Here is a 13,593-nt window from a genome sequence, read left to right on the forward strand (position 1 = left end):
TCTTTGAAACATTTATTTGATTTACCTTTCTCTTTTACTGATGTGCATGGAAAAACTTTGAGCTGAAATTAAAAACTGCTAGATCACTTTGAGGCTTTACAGCATAAGAGTCTCAACCAAAGCTTCGTAATAAAAGGATTGCATGCATTGCATTTTAAAGTGTGCTCACTGGGAGCTTAGAAGTTATGGTTATCATTTTTATTTGCTAAAATATTTGGTGTGGTCCCCTATATGAGAGAATGTTAGTTGATGGCTAAGATCAATAAGTATAATACCACTATGTAATAAATATTTTCTGAATCTCAGTGTTTGAAAATAGATGTGGATATAAGAAAAGAATTGCTTTTATGATAAGCAGTTGACCATCCTTTCATAAAGAAAGCATGTTGATGTAATGATGGATGTTTGCAAAATGACCTTCAAGAATATAGAGTACTGAATATGATGCCAGTCACATGTTTCCTCTTTGCAGGTTTCAAGAATGATTGAAAGGATGTTATTAAAATTCTAAAAATATTTGTATAAGCAGACTTACAATAAAAGTCTGTGTTGAGCTATTGATCAACCTCCCCCTTGGTATTAGCTCCACTTACTCATATACAGAAGAGGATAAACTTGGGAAGCAAAAATAACAGTAAAACTCCCTGATTTCATCACATGTAGTGGGAGAAAATTTAAAAACACTGTTGTGGTAATTCATAGCCTATGTGCACCATAGAATTCCCAAACATTTAGCATGTGGCTTTATTAATGCCATATGGAAGAGGATGGTGAAATAGGGCTGGCAAATCCTAGTGATCTGCTTGGTAGATGTGTTTCCAGTCAGGTCTAAAATATTTCAAAGCAAAAGACCATAAAGGAGAATTTTTTTAATCCAAGCAAAACAACACCTTAATTTCTCACTGGATAAGAAGACAACAGGAAAGAGACCTAATCACATTTCACTAGCTAAATGTGAGCAATACTGAACATATGTTTGCCCTAAAGGCATGTGCCAGAAGCTTGCATTGAAATATAATTCCTAGGGACTTGTTTGGTGTGTGGTACATATTGTAAAGGCTGTTCATTTTTAAAAAAATAATAGCCGTATCTCTGGAAAGAAGAGTCCAGCTAATTATTTATATTTGTTTTTCACACATAAAATAAATATACTTTTAAAAGTAAATAAAATATATTCTAAACATGTCTGTTACACTGGCCTGCATTCATATTAGCACTAATAATGTAAGTATTTGTGAGTGATGCAAGAAGAACTCCTATTGCAAATATTGCCACATTTCCACTTTAATAAACATGCTAACATGTTGAATTTAAATAAAATAAAAATCTTGCAGCTTCCCGGCTGGATAAATATGCTAGTGTAAAAGTAAATAAATCATAGAAATGGTCTGGTATTCATGCATTTAGTTACTATACATACTTATGGGTGTACTGTAAGCCAGTTTGCTTCTTTCACATCACATCCTGCTAAGATTGTGACATGCCATTTTAATAACATACTTCATTGTAATGGCTTGACTTGTTAGGAAGTTCTGGGATTTTAATTTGCAGCTATTAATTTAATTTGCAGCTTTATTTATGCAATTTATCTACTGCCTTAATCCTTATGGACTCTAGGCAGTTTACAGATATTAAAATAATACAACCGTACATTATTAAAGCTACCCTGTTGCCTTAATAATTATATTGTTTGGAATAAACCACTTCGATCCTTCTAATCTTTTTATTGAACCCACTATGCTTTATTTGATTGATTGATTTCAGTGTATATGGCTGCCCATCTCATTGTCATGACTCTGGGCAGCTAACAACAATTTTAAAAAATACAACTTAAACAGCATAACAACAAAGACATAATCAGCAGCGAGGATAAAATTAGAAACAAACATCAGAAACCAACATCAGCATAACTATCTCACGGGTTCTGCCATACATTCCTACCCCCATGCCCAGTGAGAGAGCTATATCTTCTTGGTCAGATGGATTTGGCCACCTGCTGGAGCGCTGCCAAGGAAGGGGTCTTCTGTATGCCACGTTTCCCACACCCCACCATGATATGAGGATTCCGCTCTAGGCTCTTCCCTCTTCACTTGCTTCTGAGGGAATCCTGGTTAATTTCTTTTCCTCCACTGACTAATATGCTTACATTCAGCAGGTTGTCACATCTGATCTGAGGTTGCTGTATCGATAAGAATGTGAAACTAAATCCATTTCTTTATGGACATATCTGCAGAAGAGCATCACCTAAGTTTTAGGCCAAAGCAAAGTTCTGGGCAGGTGTTATACTTCACAGATTTTAGATAGTATTATAGTTTAGAGTCTCAGCCTCAGTTCCTGGACGTATTCTTCTTGCTTAAAGGACAGAGATCAAGATCACAGTGCATATGTTTACAGAGATTCTAGAATTGGCATCTCTGAGCTGAGAAAACTTATTGCTAAATGGTTCCACAGATCATCCTCTAATTATAAGTAAGATAATTGACTGCCAAAGTCTTGGGACATGAGAAATTTCTTCCTTCTGTTAAATATACTATTTTGCCTGGTCTTGAATGAAATAGAATATCATTGGGAAGAACTTCCTTAGCTACATTCTAGTTCTTTCATTACTTGATGCTTTGTACTAATACTGACTTTTAATTGTAACATTAATACTAAATAATTGATCATAGTTATACTTTATCCAAACAACTATTATTTTGGGATCAAAGTAGCTTTTATTCTTGGATTTCTAAAATCAGAATTAGCTTTCATAGCTTTGCTATATAAATCTTAATAAACAAATAAAATATTTATAATATTTTTTTAAATAACCACATTCTTAAAATAACTCTCCAAGGAAAAACCTCAGTGTAAGAAAAAAAGGAAAGAGCGTAAACAGTTATTCAACTTACTTCAGTAAACAGTCAAAATTAAGAGTTTTGCACCCAAAAGTATAGATTCTAAACCTTGTAAATCAGAAACTCATTTATATGTCACATAATATAGAATTATAAATAGTTCTAAAAGATTCACAATTTTTTTCTCTTCTAGTACTGTAATATTAATATTGTTCAATGACTCCCTTCAAATATGAAATTCTAAGAATTGGATTATAGAAATGAAAATGCTTCTAGATGCCTACGCTGTTGAATTCTATTGCAATTCTTTTAAAGGGTTAGGTACAAAGTTGTCTTCTACCCATGCCGGTCTGTTTTCAATTCTACTTCCTTTTTCTTTCCTCTATAGTTATCTGTATATGGAATTTGTTTTTAAGATTTGGGTTTCCTGGTTTCCGGAAATAAAATCCACCCAATCTTCTCTAAAAACCCATTTGGGACTTCTTCCTGGCACACATACAACAGGCTAGTTATAGTTTTGTGACTTTTAAAGGAACAAACATCGTTTTTATTGGCACTGGATACCATGTCTTATAAATGCAATGGGAAAGGGAGTAGCAGTGTAAGAAAACGACAAGGACTTGTGGCAAAAGCTGAGAAGGAGAACTCCTGATTGACTTACAAGTATTCATCTTAATAGTGCCGAATTAATGTTTGTCCAAAGCATGGTAGCTTTTTAACATTTAAACTTTGTCTTAGGCGTGGCTGAAAAGAAATGGGAAATGGATCTACCATTTTAACAATATCACAAAGTAGACATTATCATAGGTTCACTTTTGGATAGCACAGACACAAGCAGGAAGGTGAGCGGAATTCTCTTTTACTGTTGCAGGGATCTCTTTATTGCTTTGTTCTTACAAAAATGAAGCCTTTATCCTAACTCTGTTCTACTCCTGTGCCTGTCTAATTCCTATTTCCTAATCATCGGGGTTTTTTTTTTTTTAATTTTATTCACTTATTCACAACGTGCTTGAGGTATATTTTGTTTCCATTCCGAGCTTTAAGTATGAAAAGACAGTAATCTGTGTTTGAAGTAAGCAGTTACGTACTCTCTGCAAAAGTGATTGTCTCTTTAGACCAGACCTGCACATCTTGTCGAGGAGAAGGAGCCACACTGATAAATTAAAAATCCTCGCAGGCCACAAAGGCAAACCCGATCGGCTTGGCAGGCTCCCTTCAGTATTCTTGCCATCCAGCCTCCCTGTTTTTCCCCCTGCCTCTTATCCGACCAATTGTGCTACCAATCTGCTTGTTTGCCCTGCGAGGTAGTCCACAACAAGAAGCATAACCAGGAGTACTAGCTCTATATTTATTGTTAGGCTGCATCTTGCAAGACTGAAATATTTCTCCCTTCCTCACCTTTTACTCTCCAGAAAACTAGGAAGGGTCACTTCTGAAATGTTTCCCACACCATCCACCCTTCTGCGGGCTGAGACGTCTCTTACATACCGGTTGTCTCCATGCTGGCTGGGGAATTCTGGGAGTCGAATCCACATATTTTCAAGTTGCCAAGGTTGAGAAACACTGACCTAGGTCATTCCCACCTACCATTACACTGCTACTTCCTCACAGATTGCTTTTGTAGCTCTGCCTGCTGAAGGGTTTACTTGGTGAAAAATCCAGCTTTGCCAGGCATTGCTTTTCTCTTTATTTGCTTTACTTCCCTAATGGGCTGCTTTTCTTATAACCAAGGTGCTCATAGTTGCCCTCCTTTTCTTTCTGTCAGTCTCCGAATGTTCTAGCTACTCCTTACTATTTCTTGCCATCTTCTTTTCCTGGGCTCAAGGCTTCTTTCTTCCTTTCACCCAAAGCCCAAAGGTGTAATCTCCAAGAACACAGAGATATGCCAGCTTCTCTGGCTTCTGTTGGAGCCTCCTTTATGGTTTTGTTGGCTGCCTGGGAGGCAGATGAAAAACAGAGATTCATGGTGCTTTAGGAAAATGTGTTTAGGTTACTGAAACAGAAGGAAGGAGGAAATAACTTGTTCATTCCAGAACCTCCATGTCAACATCCAAGGGAAAAAAAATCAAGGGATGAATGGATTGCCCTTTCCATTCTCTCTCTACCATACACTCCTATTCAAAAAGAAAACTGCGGGGGGGGGGTGTTCACATCTTCCAGACTTTTCTGTGCGACCTTCCTTCCACGTACCTCTCCTTTTTAAAAAAATCTGGTATCTTATTTTTATCATTCCTTCTTCCTTGGAAGAATCTGTATCTTCATCTCTCAGGTTGTCATTTTTTTCTGTGATTGCTAGTTCTGAGTCCTTGTCCTACCTTGACAGAAATTCTGCTATTGTATTTTGCTTTCCTGGTTTGTGCTCAAATGATATCTTGCTAGATACTATCTGAAGACACTGATTGGTGTCTTTCATCCATTGGTTAGTCACCTCAGTAAACCCTCATCCCCACAAATATATATTTTAGGGGCTCTACTGTCCAATTTAGAGCATTTGCCTCTTTCACAGTTTTACCATACTGGTACTCTGCTTTCAGCAGCTTTGAGAATGATAGGGCTAGATTATCTCCATGACTATATGTTTGCAGTAATACAGCCCCTATAACAGACACTTTTACATGCAGGATGAAAGGACAGAAAATCAGATCCTCTTAAAATTGGACTGTTATATATAGCTTTTTTTTTTAATTTGGGTGTTAAAGAACATACTTGAAAATACATTGAATAGCCAGGAAAAAAAAATAACAGTATAAATCAATCCAGAGTTCTCACTTGAAGCACAAATTATCATGCTCAATCTATCATATTTTGGACATATCCAGCTCCCTTGAGAGGTCCACAATGCCAGGAAAAGTGGAAGGAAAAAGAAGAGGATGATCAGTAGCAAGTCCATCTGTCTTCCTACTGATCATCCTCTTCTCTTTCCTTCCACTTTTGTAATCAAATCCAACAGTAATGAATGCTGAGAGACCTCAAAGGTGAAGTTGAGAACAAATCATCCCACAGAAAATATATCTATGTGGTCACTAAGAGTTGATGCTGACTTGACAGCACCTAATCAATCAGTCAATCAAGCGTCTTGCAAATCTTCAAATACTTCCTGACATAGCTTTGTCCATCTTGCCCTATTAGGTTCAGATTTCCTAGCTAAATCTGTAAAAATTTGTGCTAAGGTTGAATAGTGGGATATTAAATGGTTGCAATACAGTACCTTCCATAAGAAACATGTCACTTATTTTCCTGTCTTCAGAGGACCTATTTCCAATTTCCCCTTTTTGGTTTTTAGTTTTTGGTTCCCTACAATGAGTCACAGATATTTGAGGTGTTGGAGCCAAGGGAATAAAATAATAAACAATGAAAAGAGAGAAAACCCCTAACAGCCACCCTATTGAAAGAGTAGCAAGAAACTATGGAGGTTGTAAAAATGAATACAATTTTCAATCACTGCTTAATTTTTCAGTGAAATATTTTAAACTGGTTTTCTGATTAAAAAAAAAAACTTTTGTGTATTTCTTACCTCAATATAGTTAAGACATTGAGATAAGATCATGGGGATAAATTGATTCTCTGGCCAGTTAAGAGTCTTCTGCGGCTGGTAAAAGATGTGATCTAAATATGACATTACACTTCTAGTTTCCTTCCATAGATGGCATACTTGCAGAGAAAAGAGCCTTCCATATCTTATATGTTAAGAAACCTCTTCAGTTAACTGTCAGCAGAACAGATAGGATGCAGGCAAGGACATAATCTTCTCTGGGTCATCTGCCAAAGCAAGCAAGGTCAAAACAATATCTAATCAAAGAATATCCAAATGTCTAATAGTGTACATAGCTGAATAGTCATTATTTGTCTAACAGCTTTTAAAGCCTCACTTATCTTAAAACAGCAATTCCTAAACTTTGTTATATTGCAGACTACTATTCTGGTTTTCATATCCTTTGCCATGTAAGGAGCATACAGAAAACTTCTCCATAGTAAGAAATTCACACAATAACTATAGCATGTTTATAAGAACAAATGTTCATATATATACACACACACACACACACAAGCACTTAAGGTAGAATTTTCAGTGCCCTCTCCCCCATTGTTTCTCTTGATATAAAAATGTTCCATGAATAGTAATCTTAATTGATGAAAGATCTTAAGGGCCATTGGCATATGTAAATGTAGCAATCTTATCCACTACATAAGAACTCTTGTCTCTTGTCTTCACCCTGTGCTTTTATTCTTCTGGTCAAAGAATGGAATGGAATGTGAGAATGACCTATGAGGATGGGGCGGGGCTAGGAAAAATACTGCCTAGGGAACAATCATAAAGGGGGAGGAGCCCGGGCCTGCCCTAACTGGTCAGGTGGTAAAAAGGGACAGCAGGAGATTTGTACTTTCAGACTTGCAAGATTCTGTTAATGTAACTTAACGATAAAGTAGAAGTGGCTCATCTGGTTGTGTTTCCTATCTGGTTTACTTGGGAAGGCTGACAGAGAACGATCAGGGATTCTGATATCATATAATTGCTAGTACTGCCAATGAGCAAGTCGTTTCCACATTGAAATAAAAAAGTTATTTGGTTCTTTCATTAATTTTGTGGTGGTCTTGCAGATTGTCTGAAAATTACTGAGAACTACCATCATCTTCGGCCTTCAGTCCAGTGTAGGAAGAACTGTTATAAAGTAACTACTGCTAATGGTTATTTTATAATGCATTTTTACATGTCATTCTCAAATATTTTTGAAAGTGCTTGCTTTTTCATTTTATTTTTATTTAATACAACTGGAGTCCATTGTGTTTTACTACTGGAGGAAGAAGAACTAGTGTGTCATGGTCTGTAGGAATTCCATCTCCCTGACCAGAAGATCGATCTGACAGTCTGCAAATTTTGAATATTTGCTGCTGTATTTGTGTGATTAGGACAGTGTAGAGTTAGTCAGGGTACCATACATCCTGCTGCACACAGTCACTCTTCCTGAGCTACCTGAGATGGTTTGCCTTTGAACTACCCTACATGTATTATGAGGTTGTCCAATCAGGAGTGGCCCAGAATGCTCATGGACCTGTCCCAGCCCCATGCATACAGCATGATACAAGTTGTTTATGATATTCTGTTTGGCTGGTATTGATAATCTAAAAGTGGAAGAGCTATCCGTAAATCCGTTGTCATGGACAGATCACTTTCTGGTCAGGTTTGGAATGTTAGCTGTTCAAACCTCTGCAAGGGTGCAAACCAGTTAAAATGGTCCAACCAAGGTACTTGATAGATCTGGACTTTAGAATGTGCTTAAGGAATTTCCCCTTGTCTGTTGGTGATACTCTCAAAGTCCTGGCTGATTTGAGGAATATGGAGATAGCCCAAGCAATTGACACTGCTGCTTTTAAGTGGTCAAAGGGAACTGAGAGCAACAAAGTAGATGGGCAGATGATAAGATCACAAGTGGAAGAACTCCTGCAACAAAGCGGTTCAGTCCCAGAACAGGGCTTTTCTTCAGGGCATTTAACATCCTGCGCCACAGCAGTAGATGAACAAAGAGGTCCTCCTTTCCTGCCTCCATTGCATCTGAAAGAGCAGGCTGGTGTTGCTCTACCACAGTGTTCAGCACCCCCTCCATCAAGGTTCTGGGGACGGAAGTAGGAACTGATGGAGGCTTATTGTGAACAGTTTTATTTGCTCTTTTCAAACAAAGTTTACCAGATTTGCCTCAGTTGGGAATCCTATAACCTCCATTGAAACAGGACACAAGGAGGTAACTTCTGTAACTGTCAAGTTCATATAGATTTCTTTCAGCTTGCAGATTTCAAGGATATGGACAGGGTATATGGAAAAATGAGGGCTTTGGTATGAACACACTGAATGAAAAGCTCTGGTATGAACACACTGTTAAAGAGGTTATCAATTCTTCCTTAAGCCTAGATGTTTTTGTGTGCCTAAAAGAGACATTATAAAATCTTTATTTATTTATTTTAAAAAGCCCCTCCTTGACCTAGAAGATCTTTCTAATTATAGGCCAGTTTCAAATATTCTGTTTTTGTAGAAAGTGATTGAAAAAGTAGTGGCCTCATAGCTCCAGATTCACCTGGATGAAACTCATTTTCTGAACCCATTTCAGTCATGATTTCATCCGAGATCACAGTGAGACTGCTTTGGTCATCTTGCTAGATAATTATTCCAGAGGTTAGATGGGAGCAGGGGAAAGAAGTACAGCCCTGCTAGTTCTCTTGGTGGCTTTTGATGGCATCAACCATGGTATCCCCCCCCCCCCATTTGGGGGGATTGGGCCTCAGACATACTGTTTTTCAGTAATTCCAGCCCTTTCTGTTGGAATATATCCAAAAGGTGGTGCTAAGGGACTACTGTTCACATTGACTTATGGTGTCCCTCAAGGTTCTATATTGTCTGCTATGCCTTTTAACTTCAACTTGAAACCATAGATGGAAAGCATCCAGTACTTTGGAGTGACAGCTTGCTCTACTGCTAACTCCAAGGAAAAATGTTGCCTAACCTCAGTAATGGGCTGGATGAGAGAGGCTAAGCTGAAATTAAATCCAGACAAGGCTCTGTTGGTAAGAAAAAAAGCTGGGTTCAGTGATTGAAATGAAGCTTACGCTGGATTGATCTGTACTTCCTCAGAAAGAGCAGTTTGAGAATGCTTCTAGATCCCCAGTTGTCACTGGATTTGCAAGTGGAGGCTGTGGCAAGGAGCACATTTGCACAATTACTCCTAGGGCTCAGATGTAGCAATGGTCATCTGTGTCTTGTTTACAGCCTGTCTTGAATATTGGGACATGCTATAAAAATGTGTCCAGAAATTGCAATTGGTGCAAAATGCAGAAGCAGCTGTCCAGCAAAGAACTGTACTGGCTGCCGCTGGCTACCGCTTGCCTGTTAGGCACAGTTCAGAGTGTTGGTACTGACCCTTAAAGCTCGAAATGGCTATGGGACCACCTCTCCTGCTGAAGCTGTCCACTTAGTTGGATCAGCATAATAGGCTGTTTTGAAGATGCTCCTGCTACAGGAGTCTTGTCTACCTGGCCTGTTGGAATGGACCTACTTCGGTGTGGCTCTTAGGTTTACTATGTATTCCCTAAGTGATTGACCTAAACTCTGCCACTATTTAAAAAGTGGTAGAACACATTTTTTTCTTTTAATTGTTGTTTAATTGTATTAATATTGTTTTAGTTTAATTTTGGTATTATTATTGTATTTGATTGGTAGATGAATAGATACAATAGATAAATAAAATGTAATTATCTGGATCTGTGGAACTCAAAATACAGTTCCTCTTCACTGTGTTTACAATATAAATATCTGTAGCCCTCCAGATGTTGCAAAGTATAACTAAATCTCTAGCTAGCATTACCAGTGGAAGGAGATGCTGAGAGATGTAGTTTAAGCAATATCTGAAGAAGCACAGTGTCTACCATTAATATGTAATTTAAAAAGCAAATCTGTTTCTTTTTAATATACCATAATTTGTAGCTCAATATTCTGATGGTATGTGGGAAAGATCTTGGGAATCTGGGCAAAGAGATGTTGCCAAAGGAACGGTCAGATAAGGGACAGTATAGCCCACAACTGGATAGCAGTGGGGGGAATTATACTTTCAGACTTGATGTCAGCCTCAAAGGTTGAACCAGATAGGAATCACAACCAGATGAACTAATTCTATTTCATTGTAAAGCCACATTTCCAGAATCTTGTAAGATGCTGGCTGGGGAATTCTGGGAGTTGAGGTCCACACATTTTAAAGTTGCCAAGGTTGAGAAGCACTGTGTTATACTGACAGTTGTTAAAGATATTTCTGCTTTTTGCGACCTCGCCTTGTAAGTCTTGGAGAGAAAAAATCTTTCCTCACACAGCTGAATTTAGAGTCAGGTTTTCTCTTCCATGGAATCCAAACTTGTTATGGTAGCATTATTATACATTATTTATGTAGGAGCTAATAGAATACATGAACATTTATACACATTTCATTTCTGAAATTGCATTAAACTTCAGTTACATCTTTGTTTCTTCTCACTGACCTCTTCTTGAAAGATGTTACTGTATATTCAGTCTCAGCATGTAACTTGAAGGAATGGTACATTTAACATAAATGCCAACTTTAGTGTTTTATTTTCAAAGACAGTACCTCACTGAAATACAAATTATACTTTTCTTTTCTTCTTGAAAATGGTGATGGGGTTAATCTTGAGATGTACAATTGATTTATATATTAAAAACACCAAATTGCATTAGCAAGACTTCAGTCTTGAAAATCACCTAAAAATGCATTATAAATAAAGGGCTTCCTACTGAAAAATAAAAAAGTACGCATAAAAAGCTAGAATGTTTTCAATATAAAGGATTTATTCATTTTTCTTGTTTGGGGTATGCGTGAAAGAGCTTTAAATCATGTAAATCCACTTCTGCAATCCAAGAATTGTATACTTGAGATCCAAGGTTATCTTCTTCTTTTTTTCCCCCCTTTTGCTGGAAGCCCACAAAAGAGTACAATATAATGTTGGAACTTGATTCCACAAATACATGTTTAGATTCAAGTCTGGGATTAGAGTTCTTTCTCTCTCTCTCCCTCTCCCTCTCTCCTTTTAGTGCAGCTGCTAATGGATTGTGAAGATTAAAGGGTTCTGCAATTTGTGGTATAGGAGCTTTGTTCGTGAAGAACTTCTATTCATTTCTCCTTCCCCTTTTAACCTATTGTTCTGTAAGGATACACAACCCAGAAAATAAATTGCTGTTTCCTGACAGGTCATTAGAAGTTCTACCTCCCAAGTGCATAGATTTTTTACTTGTCTTTGATCAATACTTAAGCTCTCCTTTTTCTGTTGTGAAGGGACGTACAGCTTCCATAGTTCAACTTAAAGCTCTCTGAAGTGAAGGTCATATTTTTAAAAGTATTTAAAGCCTCTAAGTGTTGGTAAATCAGCACAAGTATTCATTTTAAAAATACAATGCGCTACATACAGCCGTTGACCTTAGCGCTCATCCTATAATTGAATACTACTAGAATTCAAATATAATTAGGTTCTGCAGAATCACTTAGTTCTTCATCAGAGACAGTGTAACACAAGTGGGTTTTCAGTATGAAGTATTAATATATATGCACTGCATTCTCAATATATATGCGCTGCGTATGTCACTAGTATGTCTCCAATTACTCTCTTTCTTGCTCAACAATTACGTTTGCAGCATGTTTGGACAAACATTTCCAAATTATTTTCTCTTTGATATGTTTTTCTATCCTTTGCTGTATTTACTCTTCAGTTCACTTTTCTTTTTCATTTCACATATTTATTTTGCTTAGTGAGGATTTGGGGACTGACCTTTCAAAATTCTTGAAGCACTCCTCTTGCAAGTGTTCTTGGGGTGATTTCTGTCCCTCTGGTAGGAATGATTTTTAAAAATAAAAATTTTAAACACGTATTTATGCCTATTCTTTCTTGGAGATTGCAGTCTAGTTTTGGTGAAGTCGATGGTCCATCAAGGCCTCGGTGACTTTTCCATCTATTTGTAGAACCTTTCTGAAACTTGACTTGGCTTGTCTTCTGGTTCTCTCTTGCCTCCTCCTTTAGATGCTGTCCTCCCAGTAAGGTTTCTTCTATGTGAATGAAACTTAGGCTGAATTCATAGCTTAAAGATAAGCCTAATACATTTTAATATGACCTTAGCCCAGATAAAAGCTGGTGTTTGTGAGGTCAGGACATCCAGGCATCTTAGGCTACCTTATTCTTAAGTTGTTCTCCTTTACAAATGAATGCTTCAGTGCCTCTCTACATTCTCATATTTAACTCCTCAAAATGGTGAATGGCACAGATAAGTGTAGATCAGAGTCCTGGACAGAAGGTCCTGGTAGTGAAAACTGGTTCAGCTGCTACATTGGATCTAGTGCAACTGATGGAGAAGGCTTGATGGTATTGCCTAACCCTCTTTTGAGGAATTGTCCTCAGATAAGGACAGAAGACTATTGCTGTCTTGGAAAACTGCCTTTTTAATTATAAAATGGCCAGTTGAGCTAGTGAACTGTTCAATGCATGAGGGCAAGCTCATTTTGTTTCCTGAGATCTCATTTCTACCATAGACTGCCTCTCTTCCATCTGAGCCAGGACATTCCCCACCACCATCACACACACATACTATAGCCTTGGAGCAATAGTTGCACACTCTTGATGCCAGTAGAATAGTGGCCTTTTGCTGAATAATCACCAGTTGCAGGAGAGAGAAATTCCTGCTTGGGTGACTAGAGTTACCATTGTAGCAGTTGTAGCCACCATAAGGATTTGCTGTGATCTAGAAAAGTAGCAATGTCCAATTCACATTAAGGGAAATATTTGCCCACAGCTGTGGTAACCCTTCTGGATCCTTCAGTACATCCTATTGCCAGAACTGTTGAGCGCCTACTTGGTAACAACACCAAGAACTATGGATGTCCAGAAAGATGTGGCATTTGGGAGAATGATCCTTTCTTCCCATACTTTGTGAGCACTCACCCATCTCCTAGATAGATAGTTCACTATTCACCCATTCATGGGAATCAGCTGGTGCAAAGAGTTTGATGGGAACTAAGAAGATTAGTGAGAATTGTGCATGAAGCATGTGGAGGTCTCACCAAAATTCCCAAGCTTAGGAATGTTCCAAATGGAGCTCTGCACAGCTACAGAGCCCATTTGTGGGAACTCATAAATGGCTACTCAGAGAACCATATTAGTAAGTAACCAGTTCTTCCACAAAATTTTATCTTGCTTGGAGTGTTGACAAAATATAGAT

The 13,593-nt window shown here is 37.7% G+C and overlaps 1 protein-coding gene across 5 annotated transcripts in view; it reads left to right on the forward strand.

Moving 5' to 3' along the window:
• ERC1 (ELKS/RAB6-interacting/CAST family member 1) overlaps window positions 1-13,593 on the forward strand; it is a 163,660-nt gene that overhangs the window by 56,220 nt on the left and 93,847 nt on the right. The gene's annotated exons all lie outside the window — the stretch shown is intronic.

The sequence above is a fragment of the Python bivittatus genome, unplaced genomic scaffold (genome assembly GCF_059951505.1).
Source record: "Python bivittatus isolate LINGU-HERP-01145 unplaced genomic scaffold, Pbiv_v1 ctg000330_np1212, whole genome shotgun sequence".
Classification (NCBI taxonomy): domain Eukaryota; kingdom Metazoa; phylum Chordata; class Lepidosauria; order Squamata; family Pythonidae; genus Python; species Python bivittatus.